We start from the raw sequence: 13,466 nt of genomic DNA, 5'->3' as shown, positions 1-13,466 counted from the left end.
ATAACTGAACAAGGCCAGCACACTGGTTATCCAGCCAGGCAGCAGTTCTTCAGGGGCAGCAGTTTTCAAAGCATACAACAATCAGCCCTGGCTACCTGCTCCCTGCTGAAGTTCTGCCTTTATAGATGAATGGAAAGTGAGCCCAGAGATGTCACCAGAGGCAATGCAACTTCTGCTGTGGCAGAGCCTGGGCAGCCACAGAGCTGTAAGAGGAAGCACAGCAGCCAGGCTGGGGCCACGGGAGCTTCCCAGCCATCCACCCACTCCTTCCTGCCAACAGGGCAAAATGCTCAAAAATATTCACCAGCATCTCTGGGAGGCAAAAGGATCAAGGGGACACGTGCCCCTGAGCAAAGCAGGACAGCCAGAGTGCCAGCTCAGGAGCACCTCTGAGAGCCAGCACCTGCCAGATGTGCACAGAGCCTGTGCTGGGTGCTGAGAGCCACCAGCTGCAGCGTGGGCAGTGTCCCTTGGCACAGCTTGAGTTCTCAGCACGAGTTCTGAAAGCCATGAGCACGAGAGGGATCAGATCTCCTTGCCTTCTGGTCAAAAGAGAATTTGAGGAATTCATCAACACAACATTTCTATGTGGCAAGTTTAACCATCATGAATACAAGCAGATAATTGCTAAAAGAGGCAAAAGTTTGAAAGATTACAAGGTAAAGTAGGGGCCTAAAATTACCCCCAGATTCAGAACAATGTAAAAGTCTTCATTAATTAATCATTAATTCTTCTTCTCTCCTAAGACAGAGGATCTATATGGAACAATCCTGGAGAGTGCTGTAAATTAAGTACCAGCCCAGAGTTTGTCTGCCTGAAGGCATTTCATACACTCTAGTAACATCCAGGCTCCAATGTGACAGGTCTGTGCACTAACAGCCAGTAATCACCAGACTGTGGGACCAGGAGGAGGAGGAGGCAACAGCCTCCTCTGTCATTCAGCATCCCTCCCACTGGCAGTCAACAGAGACTTATGACTTATCTTTTTTCTAGGAGTGAGGAATTATTCCTCCTTCCCACCTTCCCAGCTACAGCTTAAGCAATAGCCTGATGGATGCTTTGGCAGAGGAAAACATCCTGCTGTCTGTCGTCTTGTAAAAGAAATTGTGTTTGTTTACTGCTTCCTTGTTAATGCTGATTCATCCAAAGCTAGAAAAAAAAAGAGTTGCCACCACAACTCTTGCAGAATGCAATAAGCCAAGCCCTGCCTGTCAGGTTAATCACAGTCAAATGGAAAATCATTAAAGCCTCTGCAGAGCAGAGCACCAGCCAGGAATGCCCCCAAGCCCCAGAGCACAGAGGCTCAGATGGGGGCCAGCATGGCTGTGGGGACACAAACAATGCCACCACTGGCAGGGACAGCAGTACCCTCTGGTCACATCAGTCAGAGGAGAAAATGTGAGGAGCCAGGATGCAGCAGGGCTACCAGATACAGGGCAGCAGGATGGGAAACCAGACAACATCACAGAGCAGAGGTGGAATGGGATGCTGAGGAGCTTCACACCAGGACTGGTCCATGAAGACCACCAAGGCAAGGACTGGAAGGCAGGCTGGGAACAAGCCTGAAGCACTGACTGGAGCAAATAAATACCTAAATACCTGCTCTCAAGTCCCTGACAGAGCCCATGGCTCCTTGCCCTGGTGGCTGGTGTCTGTCACCCAGCCAGCAAATCCTGTCTGCAATCCCTAGCCTCCCACCAAGGCTCCACAGGGAGGACAATGTTCCATTGTCCATGTTTCATCCCCGTGTCTGGGATGATTCAGGCAGGATAAGCCTGTGTGGTGGACAGTCCAGCTCCCTCCCCTCCCCATAAAATACACAAAAAAGACCTAATCCTGCCCCTCATTTTGTCACAGTATACTCCTCTCACTCAGCAGAAGCACTCACTGAATGACAGTGCTGAAATAATGTTTTGCCTGGGTGGGGTTTTCCAGATTTTTTTTTAAGGTGTAGTAAATAAGGTACAAAAGCCAGATAAAGTCTCAGGAAAGGCAAACCACAGTTGACACGAAGTGATTCCTGCTTTCCTTCTTTTACAGCTGCTATGAAATGAAACAAACCTTAAAATAAACTTCTCACATCCTTAGTTGCCAGACCCTGGCAGAAGGATAGAGCCATGACCAGCTCTGCACATGGGCTGAGCTCTCAGCCACAGAACTGCACTTCATGGACATCAGAAATTGAGGGAATTCCTGGCAGCTTCCCCAAAGAGCACCCAGAGCTGGCTGAGCACCCTGTGCGTGCCTCAGCTCCCCTTTTACAGAGCTGCTTTGCCACAAGCACACCATGAACTGCAGCTGTTCACACATTTATTGGGCAACTCATGTTTCTGTTCCTGGGGCAGGGCTGAAGCACACAAGTAAAGCACAACCTCAGAGCTGCAAAAAGGAAAATGAAACCCCACCTAACAAGTACAAATACAGATCAATGATGCTCAGTGAGCAAGGCAGCCTCGAGCCAAGCAGCAGCTGTGGAACCATGCAATCAGAACCTGCAGTGCACAGAGGTCAGATTTGGGCTCTATAACTTCAATAGTGTCCTGCCTCCTGAGAGCCTGGCTTTGCAATCAGAACCTGCAGTGCACAGAGGTCAGATTTGGGCTCTATAACTTCAATAGTGTCCTGCCTCCTGAGAGCCTGGCTTTGCAATCAGAACCTGCAGTGCACAGAGGTTAGATTTGGGCTCTGTAACTTCAATAGTGTCCTGCCTTCTGAGAGCCTGGCTTTGCAATCAGAACCTGCAGTGCACAGAGGTCAGATTTGGGCTCTATAACTTCAATAGTGTCCTGCCTCCTGAGAGCCTGGCTTTGCAATCAGAACCTGCAGTGCACAGAGGTCAGATTTGGGCTCTATAACTTCAATAGTGTCCTGCCTTCTGAGAGCCTGGCTTTGCAACCCCTTCTGTAGTTCCAGAGAAAACACAGAAGTCCTTCCACTTTCATTAAAGACCTATTCTCTTTTATTAAAGCAAGTTCTAGGACAAGTCAAGGGCTACTGCACACCACTGGCAGTTAATTCTGTAAGCTGGCAGTTTGTGCTTAAACAGAAGAATGATCATCATCTCAGAGGAATTGGCTCTGTGCAAATACTGTAACTTCAGCAGCACCACAGAAGAGCAAGACACCCCAAACCATCCCTTCTGCAGAAAAGAGGCTTGGGAACCAAGAACACAGAGAGCAGCAAAGGCACTCGGGCAGTGCCTTAGTCAGGGATCTGAGACTGATGTGATCACTGCTGCCAGACCTCAGCCTCTGCTACCCAGAACAGGGGCAGGAATTGAAAACCCAGTTACTGATTGCTAGGCTGGCCACAGGCCTGGGGAAACACAGAGCCAATTACCAGGACATTACTGGGATACCCTAGAGAGGAAATCCCTCGCAGCTGCACTTTGCTCCCAGGAACAGAGAACCTCACCTGTTCCAGGCAAGCTGAAGCAGGACTTGGTGTTCCCCATGCCTCCAGAACAAGATGCAGCACCAGGGACACTGCCAAGCCCCACAGCCACAGCTGAAGCAGGAGCCATGTCATGGCCATGGAGAAAGGACCTGTGCAAGTTATGGCTGAGCCAAGCTCTCACCCAGCCACAGCCAGCAATTCCCCAGCAGGATCCTTTTCCCACACTTACCAACTCTCTCACTGCCTTCCCCAGGTACTGCAGTACCAGCATTTCCATTTCAAACCCATCTTGCTCAAGATGAACTGGACTTCCTTGAGCCTCCTCCCCAAACCAGAGACAAAGAATCTCTTTCTCCAGTGAGCAACACCAACTTAGCTTCTCCACAGGCCTTTTCTAAGGGGGTAGTTTTTGCAGCTCATTTGCTCTGAACCATTACACCTACTTTTTGACACAAACACACAGCTTGTAGTCTCCTGGTAACTGGCTATAAAAAAAATTCATTAGAGCTACTGATAACACCAACAGCTAAATTCAGTTTTGTGAAAAATAATACGTGCAACTACAGAGAAAAGAGGCAGAATGTATTTGGACATTTGGAGAGTGGGTAGGGGTTTTCACAGTGGTATTTTTGGTTTTGGCTTGGGATTCTTTTTTTCCAGAAGAGTTTGTTTTCATGAAACCTAAGAGAAAAAGCCAAGGATGTGGGAGAGCTAAAAGATGCTCAAGAACCAGAGAGACCGAAAGCTAAGAGATGGCTGCTTAGGAATCTGGCAGGAGCTGAAGGGGGCTACAAGGAGCAATACCAGAAGGATGAGAAGGCTTCTAGGAGCATGTGGTTAGCCAGGAATTTGGCCACAGGAAAAGCTCCAAAACAACTTCAAGATTGTAAGACACAGCATTAAATCACTCCTCTGGGGCAATCTCAGAGGAGGGGAAGCAGGATATGAACACCTTCTCACACAGCCTGAGTTCTTCACTTCAGAAAAACAGCCAGTGCTGGAAAAAGCAAGCCACAAATACAGCCTGTGGTTACTGAAACCCTGGCAGGTGGGCTTAGGGCAGCCACGGTGGTTCACACTCTCCAAAAGTCACCACCACCATCCTGCAGTCTCCAGCACCCGCTGGCCGAGAACAGCACAAGCACTCAGGGGAACGTGGGGGGCTGGCAACACACTCAACACACCCACAGCTGCTCCCCCCACTTACTGGGAGCCCTGCCTGGCGTTTGTTTTCCTCCCGATGAGGGAGCTGCAGCAACCAGGGGAAATCCACGCGGGTAGAATGCGGCAAGGAAGAGCAGAGATGTTCTGGTTCTGCCAGCAGCGAGGCTGGAGGAGCTCAGCCCCGATCCGCTCCCGGCCGAGGTGCTGAGCTGGGCTCTCCCACACGGGCGGCCGGAGGCTCGGCTGAGCGGGGACACACAGCGGGGACAGAGCCGGCCCCCTCCTGCCCCCAGCCCCGGAGGCAGACACCCCACACTCCGGAGGGCGTTTCTGCCCTTGGTTCCCACCCACGTGCGGCAGGACACGATCTTCACGTCCCAGGCCTCACAGATGTGAGGGTGCACAGATGTTTAGGTGCCCCATTAAGCATCTGCAGCATCACCTGCACGGTTTGACTTGCCGAGCTCACCCAGCATAAAACCTCAGCTCAGCGGTCACAAAGGAGCAGCCAGGGGGAAAACAGCATTTCTGCAATACCGCAAATAAGCAAGGCTACCAGAGTGTTGTATGCATGAGACAGATGGGAAAAATCAAACCAAATTAGTGCCAGAAATTAATTTTAAAAATATGAGTTAATATGCATTGCTGACCTTGGTACTCCCACATCTGTAGCCATGGTAAGGAAAAATCAAACCAAATTAGTGCCAGAAATTAATTTTAAAAGTAGGAGTTAATATACATTGCTGACCTTGGTACACTCCCACATCTGTAGCCATGGTAAGGTTAAATTTCCTTCATTTCCATTCACTCCCAGCATGAACTAAACTAATTTTAATTAAGAGGGTCCAGGCTGAAACTTAGCACCATTTCTGACATCACATTTTCTAACCATTCCTTAATTAACCTCTCTGAATTTTTCTCCTTAGATTGCAAGCATATGATTATCTGTCTAATTAAACAATTCATCCATGAATAGCTAATAAATAGTTACCCAACTGCACTCCCCTAATAACAAGGCAAGCTTCTTAACCTTGGAACATGTAGTTCATTTGAAAGAGAGATCTTTTGCAAAGTGATTTACAAAGTGGTAAGAAGTTTTCAAAATTGGCAGTGGAAAGGGAGAGGGGAGTGATATCACATTTGAAAACTAATTTTACTGTTACCCCAGGTGCAGACTTTAAGGAGTTCACGTCAATTTTTTTAAAAACACACTTCAAACCACTTTTGAAATTGCTGAGCCACATCCACAGAACCTAAAATAATTGCCACTGCACACCCACACTATGTTATAAAAAAAATAAAATACAAGTAACAACTGCTCTGAAAATCATCAGATAAATCTCCAGAAAGCTCCATGGCATCCACAGGGTTCCCCAGCTTTGTGCTCTGCCCAGCCCCGTGGTAAAGCAGCGGCCTGGCAGCGGTCCCTGCTCACAGCACCTGGAGCGCTGCCAGCTCAAGGCTCCATCACCTTTTCCTAGCACTCAATCCACGGGCAGCTGCTCAGTCTGCAGCAGTCCAACAGTTGTTCTTTAAACAAGCATTAAATTAAATCTAAAGAGCCCAAACTGCCAGTGATCCCTCACTTTGTCCCATCAGCAGAAAGTCTGACTGGCCCATCACACAGGGCATTCCCGCCACTGCTCTTCCTTCCCGTCTGCCTGGGGACTGCCGTGTCTCTAAAAATACCCTTCATGTCACAGGCACAAGCAACACTTATTTCTACCAATTCCATTTTTGCCTTTGGGAATCCCCCCGTCCAACTGAAGCCTGCCCCTGCAGCATTTGTTGGAAGCAAGTCATGACACATCCCTTCCTGGGCAGGAGGTGTCCCTCCACAACGGGTTCTGTTCAGAAAGGTGCAAGGCAGCTCCCCAGGCAGCCACAGACTTCACAAAATAAACATTATCAAGTTCTGGAATGAATTTGTTAACCAGCCACTCTGATGATCTTCCCAAGAAAGCAGCACTCTCATGGACATAAGCATTTGTGAAAAGTGGATTGCAAGATTGCAAGAATGGCTGTTAGTAAGAAACAAGCTTCATATTCACAGACACCATCATCTGGATGACAGCTAAACCCATCCAGCACCTTCCAGACTCTCATAAAACATAAAGTATTCATCAGACCTGCCTGTGAAATACCAGCCAGAACACAACTTTTCCATCTTTGCTACATTTCTGCTAATGGACCTCACTCACAAAGTGTCCAACTCCCTGACAATTATTTACACTGAAGCTCTGCTGGAGAAGGACAAATATAAATCTATATAAAAATGTAAGCAACCCAAAAATATAAAGTAACATAGAATCATCATAGCAGGTTTTGGGTTGGAAGAGACCTTAAAGATCATCTTGTCCCACCCCCTGCCATGGGCAGGGACACCTTGCACTATCCCAGGTTGCTCCAAGCCCCATCCAGCCTGGCCTGGGACACTTCAGGGATGGGGCACCCACAGCTTCTCTGGGGACCCTGTGCCAGGGCCCCACCACCCTCACAGGGAGGAAATTTTCCCAATACCTAACCTGAAGTTACTCTCTGGCAGTTTGAAGCCATTCCTCCTTGTCCTGTCCCTCCAGGCTCTTGGAAAAAGTCCCTCTCCCCCTTTCCTGCAGGCTCCCTTCAGGCTCTGGAAGGGCACAGTGAGCTCACCCTGATCCCTTCTCCAGGCTCAACGATCCCAATTCTCTCAGCCTTCCCCCACAGGAGAGGTTCTCCATCCCTCTAACAATCCTGGTGGCCTCTTCTGGACTTGCTCCAAGAGGCCAATGTCCCTCCTGTGCTGGGGACCCCCGACCAGGTGGGTGCAGCCCTCCAGATGGGGTCTCATGAGAGCAACAGTGAGATTTTATCCAAACAATTACAATCTTGTACATCTAAATTTTTAATTTCTTTAAGACCCCTTGCAAGCACAGAGAATAGCAGGAAAACAGGTCACAAAGATAACCAAGAAATAACACAGTGATAATCTATCCCTGGACAAAAGTAAAATCTTGTATTTAGGAAGAACTAAACTGTGAGCGAAGGAGATAAGAACAAAAACCAACCAAATAAATAAACTCACTCAACTTAGTTAACAAAGGATCACACCCAAATTTTCAGTCTTGCAAGGCAATGCAGCTCACAGCATGAAGATATTTTCTCTGAGAAGTTTTTATTCATTTAAGATATAAACTAATTGCTTCTGGGATGCTCTGTGCCTTCAGAAGAGAGCAGCTTAGACAACAGAGCTCTGCTTGCAGCCTTTCCTAAAGATTCTGTCTTACAAACAAATTTAGAACAAAAAAGTCATTACTCTGATGCTGTACATTAAATGTTATTTCAAGGTAAAAGCAGGTCCTTGAGATAACCAGGGGAAAAACCAGGACCAGATGTCTTGTAGCCCACAGGAGATCCATTTGAGAAAGCTGTCATTGCTGCACAGCTGCCACGGCATTTTCTATTGTCATTCCATCCCAGTGAGGGTTATCCCACTGTCCCCATACATTTGGGACTCTGCTGGCACTCACTGGGTATTTGCAGAAAATCCAGTGAACAGTCAGGTTGATTGGAACCCCTCTGATTTCCTAATCAGCACACACTGTACCACAAAGACACAAAGGGCGAGCTGCAATGCATATTAAAAAATTAATCACTGCTGTCAACAACTCTTCTTTTTCTGCAAAATTTTACAGCTGAAAGTCCAAGCTGCTGCAGCCACTGTAAGCAGAGTGGATGCAATATTAAAGAAGGGAGCATTAGCTTGTTTCCAGTTCCCACCAGCCCCAGGAGTCCCGGGCACAAGCTGGGCTCTGTGACAAACATGCCTGCGAGTGCCCAGGGATCAGTGTGGGGTGTACAGACAGACAGACAGACAGGCAGGCAGGCATCCTGTGCTGGGGGCACTGGGGTTCTCCACAGCCTCAGCACTGAGGGAGCAGGAGCAGCTTTGCTCAGCTCATTTTCAGTAGCTGCCAGCTCCCAGAGCTAACACACATCAGGAGCACACACAAACAGCACAGGCTGGCACAGAGCTCCCTTCTGCCTGTACAGACAAACCATCCCCAGGCACAGGAGTCTGGGACACGAGGCACAAAAGCAGAGGCCTCCCTGAAGTTCAGCATACTGCTGTTAGAAATTGAGCTACTATGTGCAATGTTTCCAATCTCACAAACAGACCTTTTTATTTTAGCTATTTATAGAAAGAGAAACTGCAAGATGCTGTGCTGCAGCTTTCCACACCAACCTCTGCTTGAGAACAGAGGCTGTGGTAACTTGTGAATAACACACCACAAGCAAACCCTGAAGACCACCAGATGACTTAGTGGCAGAGCTCTTCATTTCAGAGACACTCCAAGCCAAGCATCCCAGGAAAATGCATGACCTTCCAAATGCTGCAGAGGGACCAGCAAACATCAGCTAAGCAAAGGCACCTCTTGGAACCTGCTAGGACAAAAAATTACAAGGCAGGCTTCCTCTACTCTGGTTTCACAGAAGAGCTCCTGGACACCTAGAGAGTGAAATTCTGCTCCATACCCAAGATGTGAACATGCTGCAGTACACACACTCCACCCAGAAGGACCCTCACCATGGCCCATGCTACTGGTACGTGCTGGGAAGCACACACACACACACCAGTACATGGATTTCTCATTGCTTCCCAGCATCCTTCAAAGCAAAGACTCTGCCCTGCAGAGTGGAATCATAATGACAGGTAGAAATGGGCTTAAGTGCTGCCTTAAATCAGCCAAGTCACTGCTCTGCAGACACTGTTCTGGACTCTCCTTTTCATCATCCTTCACCTCGTTGCTCTGGGAATCAGCAGGAAAACTCATCTGCAAGTGGAGCCAGCAGATGTGCATTCATATTCAGTGCCACCGGTGACCCACAGGGAGGGACTTTACAGAAGCTTTGGGTTCACAGCTCACCAAAGGCTGAGCTACAGCACACATTCAGAAAGGCAATAAACCTTCATTGTTACTTACAACATGTAAGTTTTTCCAAGGTTTTTAATCACACAAGTGATTAGAGGATCTGATAACAATGATCCCTGCTGGCTCGACATCTAAGAGCACTTTATACAGAAAGCATCTCATTTCATCTTCTAGTTTTTTGGGATTTTTTATCAGCACAATTATAATTAAAAGAACATTCAAAGGAACCACTTGTATTTCACACTTCATTGACAAGTTATCCAGTCAAGCAGCACAGACTTCAGGCAGATCTGAAGCCACCAGGAATGTCCTTCAAACACAAACATGTCTGGCCACTGGGCCACCTCACACTGGGAAGCAAAGCCTGTCCTTGGTGAAGCAGTTACAGTGAAAGCTGTAATATGTAGGTCAGCGATCTAAGAAGGGCTGTGACTAAGACAAAGTATCAGATTGATTCATAATGCTCTCTGATTGCTAATCCTGTGCAGAATTGTGATTTACATCCCTCTTCCAAAATCTGAGGGCTACAAAAAGGTCTGGATACTTTGAAAAAGATCATCAAAACAATTCTGTCAGACCTATTACAGTGATCTTTACAAATGTTGAGTAGAGCACAGGAAAATGACATTTTCACTGGTGGCTGTGCACACCACTGAAGCTCTCCTGTGGAAAGGGCTGAGGATCACGACTGCAGCAGCACTTCTGCCCTTCCACAAACTGCCAGTGCAACAGGGTGAGGGTGTGAGGAGAAGCCCTGGCGGTCAAAGAACTCGAGTTCAATCATGTCCTTGATTTCAATCATGTCCTTGAGCTCAATCATGTCCTCCACATCAGTCAGCCTGGGAGCAAAGGCCAACACAACCTGGCCCATGACCATTTGTAGCTGGCTCCCCCAGCCCAGAGCAGGACAGGAGCTGGGTGAGACTGTGCTGTGGCTGAGGTGCTGGGGACACACCCCTGGGTGCAGGGCTGCCTGTCCCCTGCCAGAGGACATGAACCTCTGAGTGCACAGCAATCAGCCCCTCTGAGCACTGTCTCAAGGACAGCTAAGACACAGAGCATTACTGCATCTGCTCTGCCCTTTGTTAGAGCAGCCCTGCCCGCCTCATACTGGCACCTCTAATTCCTCTCATGTATTCCCAGCTCTGCAGGAGAGGACTCTGCCAGCAGTCACTGCAAAACAAGGTTTAAGTACTCACCTATTTTGTCCCTAGAAAACTAGGTCTCCATGAACAATGAAACACCTGCATTTCCACTCTTTGGTTTTAACCAAGGTACAGAGCACACAAACAGCAGCCACCAGAGTGGGCAGCCTGCTCAAAGCCACATCAACAAATATTTTTGTGTCCAGGAATTAAGTAGATATGATCAGATATCCCTCTTTTCTGAAACCTAACCTCACATTTGGTGCCAGCAGGAGACACATACACACTCAGCTGAGTGCTGCAGCTCCGGTGATAATGGGGCAGCTCACTGATGTGAGCATCTCCATTTTCAGGCCATGCACCACTTTTGCCAGAGGACCCCACAGTGTTCCCACTACAGCCACAAAACACAGCTCCTTCCACTGTATTTAGCTTACCTAAGAGAAACACCCATGAAATGAGAGAAGAAAAGCAGAGGATAGAGTTCTCTGGAGCCAAGCTGCAGCCTTGCACAGCTGCCCTGTCCCCAGCACCAACAGAGCACACACCTTGGCACTACAGAGCTGCTCATCCCTGCAGCACCATCACCAAACCCATTTATTTGCTGAACCAGAAGAAAATGATGATTTGTCTCGACTCAGCAGCTGCATCACCTCCAGAGCAGTGGGTGATGCCCAGGTGAGGTGAGCAGGTGCCCAGAGCAGACCAGACCTGGGGATGGGCTGCCTGCCCCCTGACATCCATCCCCACGTGGGCTCATGCCAAGCCCCCAGGCCCTCACCCTCCCACAAGAACTGCAGCTAACAGGAAAAGTCTGCCTCATTAGACACTCTTGGCCTCTGTCCCAGGGGCCTTTTGGGGAAGATTTTTCCTGCTAATATTCTTCCTCCTGGGGAAGATTTAGCATCACTCATATCTCTATGAGTGCCTCAGGCATTTGGAGCTCCACCTAAACCTTCCCTGAAGCAGTGACCCAGGGCACTATGATGAAACAGGAGGGATGAGTGTTTGAGTGTTTGTATTGTGTCCTGGACACCAGGAGATGAGAAGGACTTTCCAAGATGCACTACCAAGGTCAGTACAATACTCAGTTTTTGCAGCAAAAGCTGAGGACAGAAAGCTGTCCCTCTCCCCACCCACCTTATGCACACTTACCCCATTCTGCTGGGGTCTCCTTCCACTGACTCCCCTCTGAGAGCAGGAGGATGCAAGGAGCAGCCTTGCATCACAGCATTCCCATTTATTTAAAGCTATCCCAGCTCAGAAAAAGTATTCCAGGTTAGCTACCAGTGTTTAGGCAAGTGCAGTCCTAAAGTGAGTGTGCCACTAAAGGAGGAGTCACACAGGGAGAGTTAGACTCATTCCTCACACATTAATAGGCAGCTCTGGTTTCTCACTCCCTCACAGCCAAGAAAATCTCCTGCTACATTCAGCTGCTCTGCCATGGCACCTTTCCCCTTGCAGATATTGCTGTTTTGACACTGTCAGTGATTAGATCCAGTTGCAGCAAGCAGATATGGAAACAGGATAAAGCAGCAGCAGCTCCCACCCCTTCAGCCCCTGGTCCCCATTCATTGCCCTGATTTACCGGGGACTCATAAATGCAGGAGCAGAGATTTGCCCTGAAAGACTAGTACACGGCAGCACAAAAAACACGCTACACATTATTTATTCTCTCTGCAGCCTGACCTGCTGTGCGCTAGTAGAGACGAATGCAGCTACTTCTAAAATTACTCACAGATTAAATCCCTTGCTAGGACTGGCGAGTCCCTGCGGGCTGACCCAGGCCAGCAGGGATCTGTCAAATTCAGCAAGGGTGAGCACAAGCCGGAGGCAGGCAGGGGCCGGGGTCTGTCCGCCTCATCCCCCGCCCACCCTCTCTGCTCGGAGCCGCCACCGGGCGGGCTCCGCAGCCACCGGGGACTTCTGTGCTGCCAAAGCGCCGGCGAGCGCCGAGAGCAGGGGGGACAGGCAGCCCGGGCAGCCGCCGCCATACACATCTGCCGCTCTTAGAACTTTATACTGATGGGTTATAAGCACAAATAATAAGAAATAACAAAAGTTACTCCTCAGCGGAGCTGGCGCTTGTCCGCCCCACGCTGCCCGCCGGAGCCCACTCACACCCGGCAGCCGCCTCACGCCACAGCCGGGACCCCCGAAGGCGGCGGGACCGGGCAGGCGGGGCACGGCCCTTCCCGTCCTGCCGCGGCACCTGCGACCCCGCGGCGCCTCAGCCTCGCCCACCGCCGAGCCTCGGTGGCTCCTTCACCGCCAGCCCGGTCCCGCTGCCCCTCAGTCGCTCACCGCTAGCCCAGCCCGGTCCCGCTGCCCCGCAGTCGCTCACCCCCAGCCCAGCCCAGCCCAGCCCCGCAGGCACCATGGATCCTCAGGCACTCACCGCCAGCCCCGCCTCGCCTCGCCGACCCGCGGCCGGCCCCTCACTCACAGCCGCCGCCCGCCTTTGTTGCCGCCGCGGCCGAGGCATTTAAGGCGCTGAGGCGGGGGGAGGCGGGGGCCGCCGCGCGGGGGAGGCGCCGCCGCCAGCCCGGCGGGCACGGGGCATCCTCCTCGCCCTCCTCATCCTCCGCCCCTCACGGCACAGCTGCGGGGAGGAGGAGGAGCGGCTGCCCGGGAGCGACAGCCCCGAGCCCAGCCCGGCCCGGGGAGCGGCGGGTGGCAGCCCCAGCCGAGGGGGTGGCTCGGTGCCGCACACGGCGGGACAAAGTGCCGCACACCCTGCAGCACCCTCGGTGCGAGCCCCGCGCCGGCCCTGCCCGCCTGCCTGGGGAGCTCTGTGTGGAAAGGCACAAAAAAACGATCGTGCCCCGTCACGGACACGGCAGAGCCC

The 13,466-nt window shown here is 50.4% G+C and overlaps 1 protein-coding gene across 4 annotated transcripts in view; it reads right to left on the bottom strand.

Annotated features, from left to right (window-relative positions):
* Positions 1-13,245, bottom strand: part of ST6GAL1 (ST6 beta-galactoside alpha-2,6-sialyltransferase 1) — a 45,637-nt gene extending 32,392 nt beyond the window's left edge. For 2 of the 4 annotated variants that reach the window (XM_077183636.1, XM_077183634.1), the window contains exon 1: positions 13,017-13,241. The gene's annotated coding sequence lies outside the window, so the exon portion shown is untranslated. The other 2 variants (XM_077183638.1, XM_077183635.1) reach the window with 2 other exon arrangements.
* Positions 13,246-13,466: the final 221 nt, after the last annotated feature.

Source organism: Agelaius phoeniceus, chromosome 10 (genome assembly GCF_051311805.1).
Source record: "Agelaius phoeniceus isolate bAgePho1 chromosome 10, bAgePho1.hap1, whole genome shotgun sequence".
NCBI classification, from domain to species: domain Eukaryota; kingdom Metazoa; phylum Chordata; class Aves; order Passeriformes; family Icteridae; genus Agelaius; species Agelaius phoeniceus.
The sequence above is the reverse complement of the archived record's forward strand: the minus strand, read 5'-3'. Positions and strand labels throughout refer to the sequence as shown.